The sequence below is a fragment of the Canis lupus genome, chromosome 15 (genome assembly GCF_003254725.2).
Source record: "Canis lupus dingo isolate Sandy chromosome 15, ASM325472v2, whole genome shotgun sequence".
Taxonomy (NCBI): Eukaryota; Metazoa; Chordata; class Mammalia; order Carnivora; family Canidae; genus Canis; species Canis lupus.
The window spans coordinates 2,507,245-2,527,956 of record NC_064257.1 but is presented as its reverse complement, the minus strand read 5'-3'; the positions used below and the strand labels follow the sequence as shown (position 1 = coordinate 2,527,956).

Below are 20,712 nucleotides of genomic sequence, written 5' to 3'. Positions count from 1 at the left end.
CGTAAAGACTGCTAACTCTGGGAAACGAACTAGGGGTGGTGGAAGGGGAGAAGGGTGGGGGGTGGGAGTGAATGGGTGACGGGCACGGGGGGTTATTCTGTATGTTAGTAAATTGAACACCAATAAAAAATAAATTAAAAAAAAAGAAATTGATAAAGGTTTAGCTCTTAGGGGTGTCTGGAATCGTCCTTGTGACAGCATAGGCAGCATTAATCAAGTTGAAAAGAGCAAGTTTCTCTGTTAAGCAACTTCATTGGAATGTGAATTATGCAAGTTACACATACTCCCTTAAAAGGATGAACCAGCCATTATTTAAGCTAGAGTTTTTATTGCTGTCTGCAGTATTCTTTGATAATGTCAAAAACCCTTATGCCTTTTCTTGAGTGGTGACAAAACAACCTGAACCTAAATTTGGAAATAAGACTTTTCAAGTTTAAGCTGAGTTACAACTCTGTTGCATGTTTTTCTTCCATTAGCCATTTTTTCTTGAAGAGTAATGTTGAGTAATGATTAAAAATGAGTGAAAGTACTTTTTGGAAGAAGCATGATGGAACTCAAGGAACTAAATTAAATCCTGTCTGAGGCAAAAATTCTATGCTTGACCCAACTTTAGTTAAGCTTCTGAACTTTCTAGGCCTTCTCTTCTGTGCACTCCCTTGTAAAATCTAGTTTTAGCAAGAATCTTGCTAAGTCAGTTTAACCAGAATTCCCTACCCTAGATATCTGATCAGGTTCCTTACCCTTTACAGTCCATCAGGTGAGGTTTGATCGCCTGGCCTTTCTTCAGCAAGACTCCTGTTAGGTCAAGGGGCACCTGGGTGGCTCAGCCAGTTAATATCTGTTAAATATCTGCCTTCGGCTCAGGTCATAATCTCAGGGTCCTGAGATCAACTCAGGGATCCTCAGTGAGGAGTTTGCTTCTCCCTTTACCCCTGCTCATGTGCTCTCTCTCTCCCTATATATATATAGATATAGATATAGATATAGATATAGATATAGATATATAGATATATAGATATATATCATGCAGACATGTTCTCTAATAAATAAATACATACGTATATACATGCCCACTCCTGTTAGATCGATTTAGTCGGAATCCTCCCTACCTCTGATGTTTTCTCTTAGTAATTTTCCATCCATTGATCACCCTCGCCTCTACTCCTTTGTCGTAAATTCCCATTTGCCCATAATTATATTCACAGTTGAGCCCAATCTCTCCACCCGACTAGAATTCCATTCCAGGGGCACCTGGGTGGCTCAGTTGGTCAAGCATCTGCCTTTTGCTCAGGGTGTGATCCTGGGGTCTTGGGATCAAATCCCACATCGGGCTCCTTGCTCCGTGAGGAACCTGCTTCCTCCTCTCCCTCTGTCTCTGCCTCTGCCTCTCTGTCTCTCATGAATAAATAAATAAAATCTCTTAAAAAATAAAATTCCATTACAGCGGTCCTTATACCTATTGCAATAAAGTCTGCTTTGCCATCTTTAGCAAGTGTCCTTGAATATCTTCTTTCTTCAACACCCCGAATATTTCAAGAGGCCACATGCTGATTTCACTCTTGCAGTTCTAAAAAATTTGGAACTTATTTCTTTTGGAATTGTCTTCAGCATCAGTTTGACAGCTATGCAGGAAATTCTTTAGGTATTTATAGTTACAGGACTTGCCTTTTTCTTGGCTCAACTATTTTCTCATTTTCTATATGAAATCCTCATTTTGCCCTACTTAGTTTTACCATTCCATCCTATCTCCCTTCCCCAAGCCTGTGCCTTTCATCTGAGAAATTTAAACTACTTAAGGCTACGGGGAGGGAGGAAGCAGGGAGCTCTACTGTTGCCAGCATGATGTGAGGTCCCTTGAAAGAGCAGCTGTGTAAGTCAAGGTGGCAAGAAGTGTGCAATGATCTGTTCTGGAAATAAAGGAATAAAACAAGGGAGTTTTGATTGTAATATATCAGGGTACCATAATCTGGGTTACATAAATTACTTTGCCCCCTCTTTTACATGGAAGTAACAGTACAGTAGAAGATAAAATTATTTCCAATACTGGGCAAATATAAATGGCTTGCTGGGAAGCGTTTGTCGCTGACCTCATTGTCTTAGGCTGTACAAGATTTTGGCAAGAAGACCAAAACTATGCTTGGATCTATCCAAACATCTCAGATTCCCAGAACTCCCTAGTCTACTTGTGCTTCTGGCTGAAACAGCCACACACAATTTAGTTCAGAAATCCCTTGATTTTTCCCACCTCTAAGAGTTTGTCATACCTTAAGATTTTCCTTTTTTCATTCTATAAAAAGAATACTCAAAAATGCCTTCTCTCTCCTTTATTTATACATAGATGGTGGATTGGCATTTCTCCCCCAATGAAACTGTTCATTTTTCTGGTTATATCACACATGCTAATTTTTAAGAGTCAAATATAAAAAAAATCTAATGAAGAAAACAGAAAAAGTGGAAAAGGAAAGTCTGAGTTTAAGAGTCTTCATGTTCTACGAAAAGATAAGGAGAACCTTTAGGTCTTCTAAGATGTAAAAATCTTTAAGAGTAACTAGAAATAGAATGTGTGACTTCTGTATCTGAAAAGAGGAATCATGAAAACTTAAGGGCAGCCTAGGTGGCTCGGCAATTTAGCACCTGCCTTCAGCCCAAGGCATGATCCTGGAGACCCGGGATCGAGTCCCACGTCGGGCTCCCTGCATGGAGCCTGCTTCTTCATCTGCCTGTGTCTGCCTCTCTCTCTTTCTCTCTGTGTCTCTCATGAATAAATAAATAAAATCTTAAAAAAAAAAGAAACGTAATAAATCCAACAGTGATCAGGAAAGATGAAAGGTGCAGAAAAAAGGTAAATAGAAAGTAAACAAAGGCATAAATAAATAATTGCCTATCATAATGGAAGTTATTCTTCATCACAGGTGATTTTAACCCATTTGCAGTTAACATTATTGATAGGCAATTTTTCTAGAAGTACTTTAATTTTTTATTTTACTTTTTATTTGGAGAGGGAGGGGAGAGAGAGAATCTTAAGCACGCTCCATGCCCAGTGCTGAGCCCAATGCGGGGCTCAATCTCACAACCCTGAGATCATGATCTGAGCTGACATAAAGAATCCGACACTTAACCAACTGAGCCACCCAGACAACCCATTCTTTAATAAATTCCTTTGCAAATTAAAAACCTCTAATTTCCAGTGAGCTAGAGCATACCGCTGGACACTTCCTGCCACCTTGACCGACTCAGCTGCCCTTTGCTCACTACTCTGGAGCCCTCTATGCACTTCTTTAGTACACTGTGGTGGTTCTCTGAGGAGGGGCAGGAGCTGGGAGAGGAGTTTCAGCCCCAGGATTGTATGCTTTCTGTACCATGATTCAAAGTTATTTAAATTTCTTCATTTCTTTGCATGTTTGTTACTGATTTAATATGCAGTTAGGTTCATTTTCTTCTGTTTGCATTTTAATTTTAGGGTTTTTGTTTTTTCTTTTCTATTTAATTTACTTTTTCTTGAATTTTCAAACATACACATAAAAAGAGGGAATAGTATAATGAGTTCCCATCCATGTACCTGCTTCCTACTTCAACAGTCAGCAATTTGAGGCCAATCTGTTTCTTTATATTTGTTCCCAATATCCATTCACTCTCAAATTAATTTTTTAAGTGAATCACAGAAACCAGTCATTACATTCATAATACTTCAACACCTGTCTCTAAAAGTCAAGGATTCTTTTTTTAAAAACATGACCACAATGGGATTGTCCCTACTAACAATACTTATTATCTCTACTAACAATACTTATTTATTTTTAAACAAATATTTTCAAGCTTCAAAAGTCAAACTATATCTCCTCCATTCCATTGCCACTTCACTCATTTATGATTTATTCCAGGTTCTTACACACACACACACACACACACACACACATACATATATGTTATTATTATATATTCTTCTTTTAAACACGTATACATATGTTATTATATATTCTTTTATCTTAAACACAGCATATTACTTCATAATGTTTTGCATCTTGCTTATTTTTTTCACTTAATATATGTATCAATTGTGGTCCAATGAGGAGACAGAAGCCACTCAGGGAAAGTTATTAAATAAGAATTCTTTGAAGTTTTTCTTTTTTTTTTTTAAGTAATCTCTGCACAGGGCTCAAACTCATGACCCCAAGATCAAAAGTCATATGCTCTTCCAACTCAGCTAAGAGACTGTGACTCTTCAAGATTTAAAACAGCTCTTGGAGCCCCAGACCACACAGAAAGTGAGCTAAGAAAGCCACACAAGGAGGACATAATCTCCAAAGCCCTTTTTGGATGGGGGTGAGGATAATGCATAAGGAAAATTAGAATTGTTTGAGTGGAGTCAGGGTCAACAGTTTAATTATCACAACCGCCAAATCTCACTGGATCAACATTAAGATGTAAGATTAGGGCTCAAAGAGAGAGCCAGGGCCTATGGAGAATAATGGACAATAACAAACAACAATTAGTAAAAGCTACTCCCAGAAAGGAGAACCAAGACCGAAACAAGGCTCATTTCTCACCCTGCAGGGAGTGTTGTATTCAGTATGAAAATGGACCTGTGGTCTCTTCCACTTGTCATCTTTCACCATGGGAGTGTATATTCTTATCATTCTGTACCCTGTACCCTCTGCCAAATCAAGTTGTGTGACATACAGAAATTTGTCTCTTTAGGTCACAAAGATCAAGTGGCCATATCTGGACTTCATAAAAAGACTACCATTTATCACCTCTTATTTAAACACTATTGTGCATAACCCAGAAATCCTGAACGTGGGAGTTTTGTATTGTGACAGGATGAGAATTTTTGGGTTTCTCTGTTGGAAAGAGGGTGACAATATTTTGCCTTCAGAGGGGAACATGAGTTGAATTTTTGGTGACCAGTAGTTAATGCATTTGCCAAATGTTTCTAACTTTTTTTTAGGCACTGAGTAGGATTGAATTTCCATTTTTTCCATGTTTGGATGATGCCAAGGGATTAGTTCTGGCCCATGAATTATAAACAAAACCAAAGAATTATTTCAGTTATAGTACTTAATGGCTGATACAAGACCCTTCAAAACTGGATTTACTTCTGGCATGCCAAAGGATAATGTTCAAGATGGGAACTACTCCTCCAGCTGGGTCTTGAGTGACAGCAAGTAACTTCATGCTGTTTTGCAATGGATGTGTAGCAAGTGCAAAACATAAATACTTGAGCCCTAATCTTACATCTTAATCTTGATCCAGTGAGATTTGGGGGTTGTAATAAGTAAACTCTTGATCCTGACTCCACTCAAACAATTCTAATGAACTCAAACAATCCTAATGAACTCAATCACATTTAATAAGCATAATATATTCTAAAGACTGAAGACCCTCTTAATATTAGGAATGTATCTAATCTAAAAATATCTAAAAATAGGCTTTCTTAAAATGCAATTTCTCAAGAATAAAAAAGTCTTTAACAGATTTACTTTTAAAAATTCTGATTTTCTATAATAGTGCTGCCTCTGGAATAACTCAGCTATAATTACCTAACATCATTTTGTTACTACTATGGGCAGAATTGTGGTCCACCCACTGTCCCCCATTCATATGATCAAGGCATAACCCCAGTACCTCAGAATGTAACCATATTTGGAGATAGATATTTACATAGATAATTAAATTAAAATAAGGTCTTTAGAGTAGGCCCTAATTCAATCTGACTGATGTCCTTATAAGAAGAGGAAATTTGGACACTGACATGCATGCAGAGGAAAGATCATGGGAGGATACAGCTAGGAGATCATTTGCAAGCCAAGGAGAGAGAGCTCAGAAGAAGCCATAGCTACTGAGACACTGGACTTACAGTCTCTGGAACTGTGAGAAAATAAATCTCTATTGTTTAAGCCTCTCTGTCATATTTTGTTATGGCAGACCTAGCAGACTATATAGTCACTCTATTAAATATTTAAATTCCTGGCCTAGATTGAATAACATGTTCACCCCTTTGCAGGAGTGCAAGAAACCTTTATTTATGTTATCACCAAGAACCCATGTAATAGGAACAGTGCAGTCTCCCAAAAGAAGAAATAAGGAGGGGGATCCCTGGGTGGCGCAGCGGTTTAGTGCCTGCCTTTAGCCCAGGGCGCGATCCTGGAGACCCGGGATCAAATCCCACATCGGGCTCCCAGTGCATGGAGCCTGCTTCTCCCTCTGCCTGTGTCTCTGCCTCTCTCTCTCTCTCTCTCTATCTCTCATGAATAAATAAATAAAATCTTAAAAAAAAAAAGAAATAAGGAGGAAGTGGGCTGAGCAGATGTCCACTAACATTCCATTCCTTTGAATGTGGACATTCTGTTAAATAACCATGGTTCAACCATCAACATAAAAAAATTTACCTCTAATACAATACTATTATTTAACCTGTCATCCATAAAATTCTCCAACTGTCTCAATAATGTTCTTTTAAAAAAAATTTAGGAGGAGAGGAGCAGAAGGAGAGGGAAAGAGAATCCCAAGCAGGTTCCATACCCAGCATGGAGCCCAGCTGGGGGCTCAATCCCACAACCCCAAGGTTACCACCCCAGCCAAAGTCAAGAGACTGAGTTACCCATGCATCCCTCCATAATGTTCTTTTTAAAATAAATTTTTTAATTTGGGAATAATTTTAGATTTAAAGTAAAGCTTCAAAACTAGTAGAGAGCTCCCATATGCTCCTCACCTATTTTCCCTAATGTTAACATCTCATGTTATTGGAGTACAACTAAGAAAGCAACACTGGTACATCACTATTAACTCCAGATTTTATTCATATTTGTCTAGTTTTTCCACAAATGTGCCTTTTCTGTTCTAGGATCCAATCTAAGATACTACGCTGCATTTAAACCAATGATGTTCTTTTTAACCATTTGGTTTTTTTCCAGTCCAGGATCCAAACCAGGATTACCCACTGCATTATATTTCTTTAGATTCCTTTAATCTGAAACAATTCCTCAGCCTTTCAACATCTTTCATGATATTGATATTTTTGAAGAGTATAAGCCAAGTAATTTGCAGGGAAATATCCTGTTCCTCAGAAAAATTCATTAGTGTCTAATAAAATAGAACACTAGCTCCATGAGGGCAAGTATTTTTATATGTTTTGTTCATTAGTACAGATCTAAATCAATGTGTGGTACATAACAATAGCTCGATCAACATGTTTTTGTTGAAAGAATATTAAAAATATACTTACAGTAATGTCTAACAGTATACACATATTTTCTTTTAATTTTTAAAACGATTTTATTTATTTTTTAAAAGATTTTATTATTTATGAGAGAGAGAGAGAGACAGAGACAGAGACAGAGACAGGGACACAGGCAGAGAAGAAGCAGGCTCCATGCAGGGAACCCCATGTGGGACTCCAGGATCATGACCTGAGCCAAAGGCAGACGCTTAACCGCTGAGCCATCCAGGCATTCCCACATGTTTTCTTTTAAAGGGTGGGTGCACAGGGTTGAGGGAAAAAGGTTTTAAAAATCCTATAGAAGAGAAAATATCACAAACCTAGTCTGGGGAAAGGGTTTTGTTTTTGTTTTGCATACTACAGTGGAAATGATCATTCTGGGAGAATTTTGGGAGAAATGAACATTCCCAATAAGAAATTTTAAAATGACTTTAATAGGATTAAGACTTGTAGAAATCAGCCGTTTCCCCCACCTTGATGCCTGTCAGTTATACTCTTTCTGTAGCTGACTAAAAATGATTATGTAATCCATCTGTTTTCCACTTACAAAGTCTTTTCCCTAAATGAAACTTGAAATTGGCCTCTTGCCAATGTTCCTTTATAGCAAGACATAACAAACAAAAACAAAACAAAAAACCAGAAACTTTTGAGCGCCTGGGTGGCTCAGATGGTGGCAGACTACTGGTTTCCTGCTCAGGTCATGATCTCAGTGTCCTGGGATCCAACCCTCCCTGGGGCTCCCAGCTCAGCAGGGAGTCCGCTTCAGAATTCTCTCTCCCTCCGCGTCTCCGTCTACTTGTTCTCTCTCTCTCTCTCTCTCAAATAAATAAATAAGTCTTTAAAAACAACAACCAAAGCTTTGAAACATACTCAAAATTAGGCTGCCTAAAACAAACCAAAACAAAACAAAAACAAAACCCTTTTTAACAGGGCTCTAATACACTGAACAATTTATATTTTAAAATTATTTGACAAAACTTGTTTATGTTATTCCTGTATCACTAAAAGAAGTTAAATTATTTTTAAAAAGAAAATGAAGGGATCCCTGGGTGGCTCAGTGCTTGAGCGCCTGTCTTCAGCCCAGGGCCTGATTCTGGAGTCCCAGGATCGAGTCCCACATCGGGCTCCCTGCATGGAGCCTGCTTCTCCCTCTGCCTGTGTCTCTGCCTCTCTCTCTCTCTGTGTCTCTCATTAATAAATAAATAAAATCTTTAGAAAAAAAAAAAGAAAGAAAATGAAAGAAGAAATTATAATTGGCCAAGATATGTTTTTTAATTAATTAATTAATTTATTTATTTATTTATTTGACAGATGCAGAGATTACTTTTATTATGTTAGAATATTCCTTAATGGGTTGGCAATTATTCATGTGAAGGAGAGTTCAGAAAACAGATTTATGACTGTATTAGCCTTGTCCTTGATTAGAGATTTATGAATCATACAAAAAATATTATTCCCTAGAGAAGGTTATTCTAGAAGTAGGAGTAGAAAAGGTCTAAGAGGCTGTGAACTTGGAAGAGCATCTCCCTGCTTGTCTGGCTGTTCCAGTTGGACCACAAGACTTGGGTACAAGGATGGACATGTTTTCTCTGTTGGATTTAAAGCTTTACAACAGTTCGAATGCTCTTTCCTGCATACAACAGGTCGAAGGCCTAGTTAATTCGGTCAAAAGACTGTGAGTCACAAATTCATCAACTTTTATCTCTTTGGACATCTATTCAGACACCAACTCCTTTTAATGAATTACTGTTTCCTACTTGCTGTGTGTCGATATGGCATATACTTATTATATGTCACGTCTAAAATAATAAATAAAAAATTCCGTACACGTTTGCCTTCAATATGACCAGAGCCCTGGGCCATGAAGCTCAAGCGCCACCCAACCAGAAATCTCCACCAGGTGAAGAGGAAACTCCTACTGCTCTCGGGACAAAAACTCCATGAGCCTTCTGGGAAATGTAGTCTCAGGTGGAGTCCCTGGAGGACCCTGGGAAATCTGGGCGGGGCGCTCCTTCCGCGCACGCGCAGAGGGGCCGTGGGGGAAGTGCCCTGTGTTCTCCCGCCGGCTTGGTCGCTGAGCTGTCAGTGACTCTGAACCGCTGGAGGGACAGATGAAGAGCAAAGACCGGCTGGTTCGTGCAAAAGAAGTAAACCTGTCGGTAACCCGTCTGCGCGGGAGCATTTGGCTCGGAGAAAGCCGAGGAAGGGCCAGGCTCCCGGAGCCCGGGTGTGGCTGGGGTGCGGCGGGTCAGTCGCTCTGTTGCAGGTGCTGTGCACTGCGCTGTGCACTGCGGACGGAGCCTGGGCATTGAACTTGCTCACCTCATTCTAGGAGCCTTTTTTTTTTTTTTTTAAGATTTTATTTATTTAGTCATGAGAGCCACACACAGAGAGAGGCAGAGACACAGGCAGAGGGAGAAGCAGGCTCCCTGCAGGAAGTCCGACGTGGGACTCGATCCCCGGTCTCCAGGATCACGCCCTGGGCTGCAGGCGGCGCTAAACCGCGGAGCGCCCCCAGGGATCCCCGCTCCAGGAGCCTTTTGCCTCGCAGAGGACAGTGAACCCCCTCAGGGCGGCGGGGATGAGAACCAGCGTTCCCGTGCCAGACACTGTTAAGCACTTTGCAAAGAATGTGGCATTTACTTGTCATGGTTACTCTGTAGGGTAAGTGTCCTCATCGTTTTACAGAGAGATGCGGAGTTGCCTGCTTCACATCACACAGCTAGTAAGTGGAGGAGATAGTATTCAAACTCCACGCAGTTTTACCTGAGATTTCATTTCTTTTTGTAATGTAGTACTCTGCCTACAACAAAGAAGTTTGCATTCTTTCTGAGGAGTGAGTGCTAAGTGAATCTCAACTTGTGATCCGTGATTTTGTTTTTGTGTTTTTGTGATCCCTGGTTTTTGAGAGAACTCTTGGTGTCTCTGCAGGAAGGCTGTGTAATTGAACCCGTGGGTCCCTCTTGCATGTTCCTGCCAGTTTTGGTTTCCAGCCGCCCCAGTTAAAATCTGCAGGAGGCCGACCTAGGGCCACAGGTGATGGTGAGTTTACAGACTTGGGGCCCAACGTGAAGGTTCCAGTTGAAGGAGTGTTGCTTCTCTGTCATCCAGTCCGTCTTTTCTAGAAGAAGGAAACGGGAGGAGACTGTCCGGAACTGTGACTTTCCAATCCCATTTCAGGAGAGACAGGCATCAAGGTTTGTCCCTCCTGTCTAGTGAGAGTAGGGCTTGACTCATGGCATTACCTGTGAGTGCCTTCAAGGACTGTGTGGGTAGAGGGGTCCTAAGTGTTTGAGAAGAGAGGTGAGAATTACAGAAAAACGGAGAGTTGGGTGTATGTGGTCAGACTCCACAGGAAGAGGATAGTCACAGGAGGAGCCTGAGGGGTGTGATCAAGGAAAGGAAGAATCAGGACCTACTACCAGAAGAAACTGGTAGCTCTTTGCTAAACACATTTCCACCCCCCTCTCCATCTGCCTGCCCTTCCCTTTGTTGGTGTCTCCTCCCCTCTCCCCGTCTCTCACAAACACATCAGCACAGCTGTGTTCCCTTCATTTCCTTTTGGTCCATTGGATCTTTCAATATGAGGCTGGCTCCATACTGTTTGTTGTTACATTTGCCTTTTGGGGATACTGATTCTTTCTCTTCCCCTTACCTAAATGCAGAAATAGTTTACAGAGTAATTACAGACCAGGAGTGCTAAAAGGTCTTTAGGAATCTTCTAGTTCCACTTCTTCATTTTAAGGAGGAATGAAACTAGCTCAGCGATGGCCATTGAGTGCCTGCGACCTCGTGTCTTGTTAGTGGCTAAGAAAGGCCCCAGATCCAGTCTTTAGTTTCCAGACCATTGTTCTTTTTCCTGCCTCACAGTTCCTTTGGGCCCAAGTTGCTTAATAAGTTTCTTTTTTTAATATTTAGTTTATTTATTTATGACAGACACAGAGAGAAAGGCAGAGGGAGAAGCAGGCTCCATGCAGGGACTCTATCCTGGGTCTCCAGGATCACACCCTGGGCTGAAGGTGGCACTAAACCACTGGGCCACCGGGGCTGCCCGCTTAATAAGTTTCTTTAGAAAACGTGTAGCAAGGAGAAAACCAACACTAAAAGGGGTTTATCCTTTAATTTAATTAATTTAATTAATTTTTAATTTAATTTAATTAATTCAGCAAACATATGCTAAGTATCTGTTGTGGACCAAACACTGTGCTGGTGCTTGGTGTACTGTCAGTGAACAAAATAGAGCCTGTTTTTCATGGAAGGAAATAAAAACCAAATGAACAGGTACAGAATCTGTGTTTGAGGAAAAGGAGTAAGGGTGTATGGAGTGATGGTGACAGTGAGGGAGGCTATTTTATATGAGGTGGTGAAGCAAAACCTCACTGCTAAGTGACTTGAGGAATGTAGACAGTGAGCTGTGCCATATCTGGGTTTTTCCTGGGGAAGAACAGACCAAGCAGAAGAAATGTACAGAGATCCTGAGTAATCAACCTTGGTATTCTTTTGGAAGAATAGCAAGAAAGCTGAGGTCTGATCACGGTGAGCTGTAAGGGAGGGATTGAAAGATTGAAGTAGACGAGGTTAGAAGAGGTGAAACCAAGATGGTGTAGGGACTTACAGACCTTGACTTAAATTTTATCTGTATCTTTGCAAATTGCAAATCTGTTTTTTATGTGTATATGTGCATATATATATTTGAAAAAAGTAATGCATTATAAAAAAACCTAGAAAGTACAACCATAAAAGTTACATATGACCCTATCTCTTTACACCTCTTAAGTAATAATTATTTACAGTCTGATATATGGCTGCCAAGGTTGTGCATCTCTGTGTCTGTGTCCATATTTTTTAAAAAGTGCAGGGAAGGATTGTACTAGTATTTTAATGTATTTTTTTCACCTACAAATATAGATGGAACGCCTTTCCATAACAATATCTTCCTATCGCATTTTTTAAAAACACCTTATTAATGGATATTTAGGCTGTTGTCAGTGCTTTCATATTATTTTTTTAGTGTTTTCATATTATAAGCAATGATGTGAAAACTGCTTTTTATCTCTCCTGTCCTCCCTTTTTTTATTTTTAAAAATAATTACACTTTTACTGAGTGCTTACCATGAGCCATATATTGTTGTGAATGCTTTACATGCATTAATTTAGTTAATCTTCACAAAAGCCCTGTGAGATATGTACTGTTATTATCAGCATTTTGCAGATAAGGAAAGTGAAATACAGAGTGGTTAAGGTAGTTCTCTCAGGATCACACTGTTAGTAGGTGGAGTAGCTGAATTTGAACCCTGCCTGCCTGGCTCCCCTTCCCAGGCTTTAATCTTTGCATCCATCTCTTTTTATTTCTTAGAATAAATTTCTGGGTGAAAAGAAATCACTAGATAAGAAATTAACAGTAAGTCGTGATAGATCAATAGGGAAGAAATGTTATTCTCTGCCCAAGAGAGAACATCCTTGTCTGGGTTTCCTACAATCATATCAGAATTAAAACTGGAAGGGGATCCCTGGGTGGCTCTGCGGTTTAGTGTCTGCCTTTGGCTCAGGATGTGGTCCTGGAGTTCCGGGATCTAGTCCCACATCGGGCTCCCTGCATGGAGCCTGCTTCTCCCTTTGCCTGTGTCTCTGCCTCTTTCTCTGTGTCTCTCATGAATAAATAAATAAAATCTTTTAAAAAAGTGGACAAGTTGGTGCTTCCAGAATATGGACTTCTTGACTTGTTTGAAAAGTCATTCTTCCGCAAGTAGCCTTTTTTGTAGCTGGCATATGAATACTTATCTCTAGGCTGGAAAGGCAGAGAAAAATACCTGTAGTCTTGTTTTCATAGATCTATGTCCTTTCCCATGAGCATCAGAAAATGACCAGTTTCCAGGCAAGACATCCATCCATCCATCTGTTCATCCATTTGTTCAATCAAATTTCGCTTTGTTTTCTGGTAGATTTGCAGTGACTTTTAAGAATCCACGTACTAACATGGAAAAGTCTCAATATATTAAAAAACAGGAAAAATACAGATAGAAATTTAAATTGAATACAAGCTTAGGAAGCTGATATGAAGGCCAGAGGGTTTGCACACCATTTGTAAACATGTGTTTAATCTTGGCAGTCATAGGAAAACCATATGCAGTCAGTGAATTCTTGCCCTTGTCCTAGAGAATAAGGTCTAACAATTCCATTGATAAAGGTTGGGCTGGCACAGACTATGAAAGAAAAATTTTGCCAAGTGTTTATTATGTAAGAGATTTGTTATGGATGCAATAGCAGTTTTCCTATGACCATTGTTTAGCGTCCTTTTGTATAAACATAATACATGAGGCTAAAACAATACTCACTGAACTTAATATTGTCTCTCTCTCTTTTTCCTTCTCTTCCTCTCTCCCTCCCCATATATATGGATGTATATACATGTATGTATATATACTTGTGTGTATGTATGTGATGAGACAGTTTGAATGTGATTTTCTTCTCTCACAAATTTTAATTCTGAGTCAAGTATGTACGTAGTATGTACATAGTACATAGTACATAGAGTTGCCCCGTATAACTCACTGCAAACTCAGAACAATGAACAGAATCAGAGGAATTGCTCTGAATCCCCTCCACATCCCCCAAGTGGCCTCACTACAGGTTGAAGATGAATGTGCTGTTACAGGCATCAGTGACATTCCAGGATGTGGCTGTGGACTTCACCCCAGAGGAGTGGCAGCTGCTTGAATGTACTCAGAGGAAACTGTACTGGGATGTGATGCTGGAGAACTTTATTTATTTATTTAATAAATTTATTTTTTATTGGTGTTCAATTTGCCAACATAGAATAACACCCAGTGCTCATCCCATCAAGTGCCCCCCTCAGTCTCAGTGGATAAGGACAGTGGGTGATAACTCTTCAATTTAACTAAGAATATACTCATAAGTGCCCTTCCCTTAGGACTTGTGGAAGCTGTGGATGTTCTGAAGCTTTCCTAAGTTTGGCCCTGAATGGTAGCGGTTACAGATTCTTAATCTTAACTCTTTGAGATCATGCACAAACAGTGTGTTTATGCTTCTACCTCTCAAATGGAGGAGCAGGATCTTTTCTGTTCTTTCCTTTTTTTTAAATTTTTTAAATTTTATTTATGATAGTCACACAGAGAAAGAAAGAGAGAGGCAGAGACACAGGCAGAGGGAGAAGCAGGCTCCATGCACCGGGAGCCCGACATGGGATTCGATCCTGTGTCTCCAGGATCGCGCCCTGGGCCAAAGGCAGGCGCCAAACCGCTGCGCCACCCAGGGATCCCTGTTCTTTCCTTTTTAAAGATTTTATTTATTTATTCGTGAGAGACACAGAGAGAGGCAGAGACACAGGCAGAGGGAGAAGCAGGCTCCCTGCGGGGATCCTGATGTGGGACTTGATCCCAGGGCCCCAGGATCACAACCTGAGCCAAAGGCAGACACTCAACCACTGAGCTACCTAGGCGCCCCAGTCTTGTCCATTCTAAAGTCTGTTTGTCATTCTTTCCAGGCCCTGAGACTCAAGGAGGCAGACCTGAATTGTGAGGTAGTCGTTTATCTCTAGCATTTTGTCTCCAGTTCTGTTTTGTTTCTCATGAACAGGGGACCCAGTTACCAAAACAAAAGTGATCTTCAAGGCAGAGCAAGGACAAGAGCCATGGATGGCAGAGGGAGAGAAGCCACGTTGGCACTATCCAGGTGAGTGAAAGAAAACCAGGCAGATGAGAGTCCTTGGAATTGAGATTCCAGTTGATCAGTGTGAGGGACAAGGTACCTTTAAAGCAACTCTTTCAGGAAGCACCTCTTAAGAGCCCCACACCTTTGGAAGTGACTGGGTGCACTTGACATAATATCGTCAGATCCCCAGATAACACCTTCGCTGTCACTCTGTCCACATAGATGCTCTTTCTCTTTGCCAGCTCTTGTATGGAGGGATATCCCTCTCCCCTGTGCCCTGGCTCCCTGCACCTCCTGTTCCATGTAGGTCCTTGCTTTGTTCTTTTAATTTGTGAAATCCTCATTCTTCTTCCTTCCTTGGTGTGTTCACAGATCTTTTCCAGACATCTGGTTCTTGTAAGGTAGTTATGTTGTATGGATTTGAGAAATAAGGAATAAGCTAAGAGTCTCAAGTGTTACACGAATATTCCCCCTTAATGGAAGGGAATCCGATCTCAGAAATAGTGAAAAACCCTCTTCTCCCCAATTTCCCTAATGTTACTATATTAGTGGACTTAGCATTGTAGGGATTTGAGTTTGGCCGTGATGATGTTACACTGCACAAGTTGCGGCATCATGGCAACAATCAGAACTGACCTTCTTGACTACAAAACATATAAAGGCAAAGTTGCTAAAAACTAGAAGTTTTGTGTTTCAGGTCTCCAGAGTTAATAGAAGTCATTAAGTGTGGAGACCAAAATGGGAAATGTTGATTTGAAGCATGTGGTGGCATGGGCAAAGCAGGGTTCTGGAGACTGTTCTATCTGGGAGATTGAAAGAGGTTATAAAAAGTAGGTGATTTTCAGGACAAAGTCATGTCAAGTGATAGAAATAACTGATAATAGATGCAAAAGGAATTTATGTCTGGTCTTTTTTTAAAGATTTATTTATTTATTTGAGAGAGAAAGAGAAATTGTGGCAGGGGGTAGGGACAGAGAGAATCCAATCCCCATGCAGATGCAGAGCCTCATGCAGGGCTCTATCTCAGGACCCTGAGATCATGACCTGAGTCGAAATCTAGTTGGGATGCTTAACCGACTGAGCCACCCAGGTGCCCCATGTGTGTTTCATCTTTTAAATACCTTATATGAGCGGAATCTTACAGTATTTATCCCACTCTGATTGGCTTATTCAATTAGCCTAATGTCTTCAGGATTTATCTATATAGCTTATGACAGAATTTCCTTCTTTTAAAAAGTATGTATGTATATACTCTATTTTCTTTATCCCTTTATCTGTTGATTAACATTAGATTATTTCCAATTCTTGGCTATTGTGAATAATGCTGTGATGAACATGAGGCTGTAACTATCTCCAGGAAATCCTGTTTTCAGTTTTTCTGATAAATGCTCAGAGTGGGATTGCTGGATCATATAGTGGTTCTATTTTTGATATTTTGAGGCTGCACAATTTTACATTCCCACCAGCAGTGTACCAGGGTTCCAGTATCTTCACATCTTTGCCAGTACTGGTTATTTGTTGTTGTTGTTTTATAATAGACATCCTAACAGATGTGAGGTGTAATCTTATTGTGGTTTTGATTTGCATTTCACTGATTAATGATATTGAACATCTTTTCTTTTTTTTTTTTTTTTTTTTTTTTTTTTTTTTTTTTTAAACAATTTTTTTTTTATTTATTTATGATAGGCACACAGAGAGAGAGAGGAGAGAGGCAGAGACACAGGCAGAGGGAGAAGCAGGCTCCACGCACCGGGAGCCTGACGTGGGATTCGATCCCGGGTCTCCAGGATCGCGCCCTGGGCCAAAGGCAGGCGCCAAACCGCTGCGCCACCCAGGGATCCCTGAACATCTTTTCATATGCCTGGTGACCATTTATGTCTCCTTTGGAGATAGATAGGTCTATTAAAGTCCCTTGCCCATTTTTTTTTTGCCATTGAGTTGTGGGAATTGCTTATAGATTTGAGATCTTAATCTGATAAATTGTTTAAGATTTAATTTATTTATTCATGAGAGAGAGAGAGAGAGAGAGGCAGAGACACAGGCAGAGGGAGAAGCAGGGTCCACGCAGGAAAGCCGATACGGGACTCAATCCTGGGACCCCTGGGTCGAAGGCAGACGCTAAACCACTGAGCCACCCAGGGATCCCCTCTGATAAATGTTTTAAAAGTATTTCTTCTAAATCATTCTGTAGGTTGCCTTTTGACTCTGTTGATCGTTTCCTTTGTTGCACAGAAGCTTTTGAATTTGATGTGGTCCCACTTATCAGTGTTTGCTTTTGCTGCCAGTGCTTTTGGAGTCATATCCAAAAAGTCTTTGCCAAGACCAATCATAAGAAGTTTTCCCCCCTGTGTTTTCTTCTAGGTATTTTATAGTTTCAGATCTTACATTTAAGCCTTTAACACATTTTTGTATATGGTGTAAGATTAGGGTCCACTTTAACTCTTTTAGATGTGAGTATCTGGTTTTCCCAGATATCAGCCATTTGTTGAAGACCATCCTTTCCCCATCCTTCACTTTTTGAAGGATGGAAGCCTGCTTTTTGCTTTTGAAGACTATGTAAGCATGGGTTTATTTCTAGGCTCTCTCTTCTCTTCCATTGGTCTATATGTCTTATATTTATGCCAGTACTATACTGTTTTGATAACTGTAATTTGGTAGTATGGTTTCAAGTCAAGAAGTGTGAAGCCTCCTGCTTTGTTCTTCTTTCTCAAGAATATTTTAGGTATTTGAGTCCTTTGTGGTTCCATATGAATTTTAGAATTGTTTTTTTCTATTTCTGCAAAAAAAAATGTCATTGGAATTGCATTGAATTTGTAGATTGTTTTGGGTAGTGTGGACATTTTAGCAACATTATGTCTTCTAGTTCACCAACACAAGATGTCTTTCCATTTACTTGTCTTTAATTTCTTTCAGTAGTATTTTGTAGTTGTCAGTATACAAGTCTTTAACCTCCTTGTTAAGTTTATTCCTAATTGATTCTTTCTGATGCTATTATAAATAGGAACATTTTCTTAATTTCCTTTTTTGGAGTGTTTCAGTGTATGGAAACATAACTGATTTTTGTATATTGATTTTGAATCCTGTAATTTTGCTGACTTTGTATATTAGTTCTAATAGTTTTTATGTGAAATATTTAGGGTTTCCTACATATGAAATCCTATCATCTGTGAACAGAGATATTTTTACATCTTCCTCTCTAGTTTCGATGCCTTTACTTCTTTTTCTTACTGAATCTACCTAGCTAGGACTTCAGGGCTATGTTGAATAGAAGTGGTCAAGATAGGCATCGTCGCTGACCTTATAAATTTAAATTTTTTTCTTTTTATAACATGAGATTGGAAAGAGTAACTGGGAATGTTTCTTTTTTTTTTTTTAATTTATTTATGATAGTCACAGAGAGAGAGAGAGAGAGAGAGAGAGAGGCAGAGACACAGGCAGAGGGAGAAGCAGGCTCCATGCACCGGGAGCCTGATGTGGGATTCGATCCCGGGTCTCCAGGATCACGCCCTGGGCCAAAGGCAGGTGCCAAACCGCTGCGCCACCCAGGGATCCCGGGAATGTTTCATTTATCACCTTTTTAGAAGTTAGCTGCTTACTCGATGATATACTAGAGAGACAGGAGGGAAGCAAAGACAATTTTTCGAATCAAGAGATGTTCATCTTTGAGAAAACACTGACCAAGGAGAGAGTCCAAAATTGCAATCTGAATATAAAATTTATTTCTTCAAGACAAAGACAACATAAATGTGAATCAAATGGAAAGAGTCTGCAACATAATTTGTACTTGCTTAGTTATAATAGAAGTTATATTGGAGAAAACTCTTGTGAATACAAGGAATGTGGAAAAGCTTTCAAAAACAAATTTTGTCTCATTAGACATGAAAAGAAGCCTATAAGAAAAAAAAACCTTTGGCTGCACTGAATGTGGGAAAGCCTTCCAAAAGAAGTTTCATCTCATTAGACATGAAAAAAACATATGAGGAAAAAAAAACCCTTTGAATGCAATGACTGTGGGAAAGGCTTTAACAGTAAGGGACACCTTATAGCTCATCAAAAAATTCATAGTGGAGAGATCCTTTGTGTGCAACGATTGTGGGAAAGCATTTATGCATAAAGCACAACTGGTGGTCCACCAGAGACTTCACACTGGAGAGAAACCTTATGAATGCCATCAGTGCGGGAAGTCATTCACTTGGCACTCTTCCTTTACCCAACATGTGAAATCTCATACACTTGAGAACTTATGTGAATGTAAAGAATGTGGGAAAACCTTCAAGTACAGTTCATCCCTTTATAACATTCTAGAATTCATACAGGAGAAAAACCATACAGATGTAGAGAATGTGGCAAAGCCTTTGCAGACTCCTCAGTGCTTGTCATGCATCAGAGGATGCATACAGGTGAGAAACCTCATGGATGTACTAAATGTGGAAAAGCCTTCATCAAGAAGTCACATCTCCTTAAACATTACTCAACTCCTACAGCAGACCAAAACAAATGTAGTGCATGTGGGAAATCTTTTAACCGGACGACACATCTTATTCTCCATCAAAGAAGTCATAAAAACATGGAAGCTGCATGAATGTGGGAAAACTTGCAGTTAATTAGCCTTTTAATGAAGCAGCAAAGAATTCATCATGAGAATTGGATAAATGTGGAAAAGCATGCTCTGAAATTCATATTCTGTGATACTACTACTTTTATTGAGAAGATTACAGAAAATTTTGAGTTGTAAGTTGAAAATCGTACTATATAGTGTAAAACTGAGGAAGTTTGGGTAACCGTAGATTTGAAATATATGCTATGCACTTCTTACACAAAATTATATCTGTTATGGTGATGGTTATACAGCATTGTGATTGTACTTAATGCCAATGAATTGTACACTTAAAATGGTTAAAATAGTAAATTTTATTGCAATAAAAATATATATAAGACTTCAAACTAGGATTATATCTGGTAAAATATCTGCTAAATACCATCATTGTCTCTTCAAACCTAAAATCACCATATGCAGGATTGCCAATTCGTGAAACTTATGGCTTACTGTATAGAATAAAGTTCAGTACTGTAAACTTTATCTCTAACCATTTCATGGCACCTGTGTATAGTTGTGGCTGTTGTTACTGAGCCTTCTGGAGCCTCCTTTTAAATAACATAAGTCAGAGAGAGTGATGAAGTCTTGTACTGCCTTTGCTCAGCTGGGACATTGGGTAATATATTTGATGTCTATGCAGAACACCAAAACGTGTGTGTGTGTGTGTGTGTGTGTGTGTGTGTATTTAATCCTGATTGGACACTGAAGAAAGAAAGCAGCTGTGTTTTGTAATACTTCAAGCACTTAATACAGGAAGAGACGCATTTCTTCAGGTAATCGTGTAAATAAAAGCCATCCTATTTCACTGGCACAGCTACATAAGTAGGAGTGAACCTACTCAGGCAGCACATAACTAGGGTACTTCATTAGAAAAATTAGGCATCATGATCCTTTGCAGAGACTTCTGGAAGAAAATTATTACTTTTTCATTTTGGAAGTGGATTCAGAAATAGGCTTGTTTGGAAATTTCCAGGTGACTAGCACAGGTGTATCAAGCTATTGAAAACCTTTTCTGCTTCCTTGAGCTGTATAGCAGCTCTTTTTTAATTTGACATTATGTAAATTCTGTTTTCTTTTTTTTGTTGTTGTTGTTTTCTTTTAAGACACATGAACCAACAGTGATTTAAGTGGAAATTTTACATTTCACTTTAAGTGTTGCTTGATAATGTGAAAGTCTTTAAAACCCTTTCTTCAGTGGTTGTGAGGCTTAGGTCCAGCCTTGAGC

General features: G+C 39.6%; 1 pseudogene; it reads left to right on the top strand.

The window, feature by feature from the left end:
* The first annotated feature begins 9,246 nt into the window (after positions 1-9,246).
* Positions 9,247-19,970, top strand: LOC112642301 (zinc finger protein 684-like; annotated as a pseudogene).
* Positions 19,971-20,712: the final 742 nt, after the last annotated feature.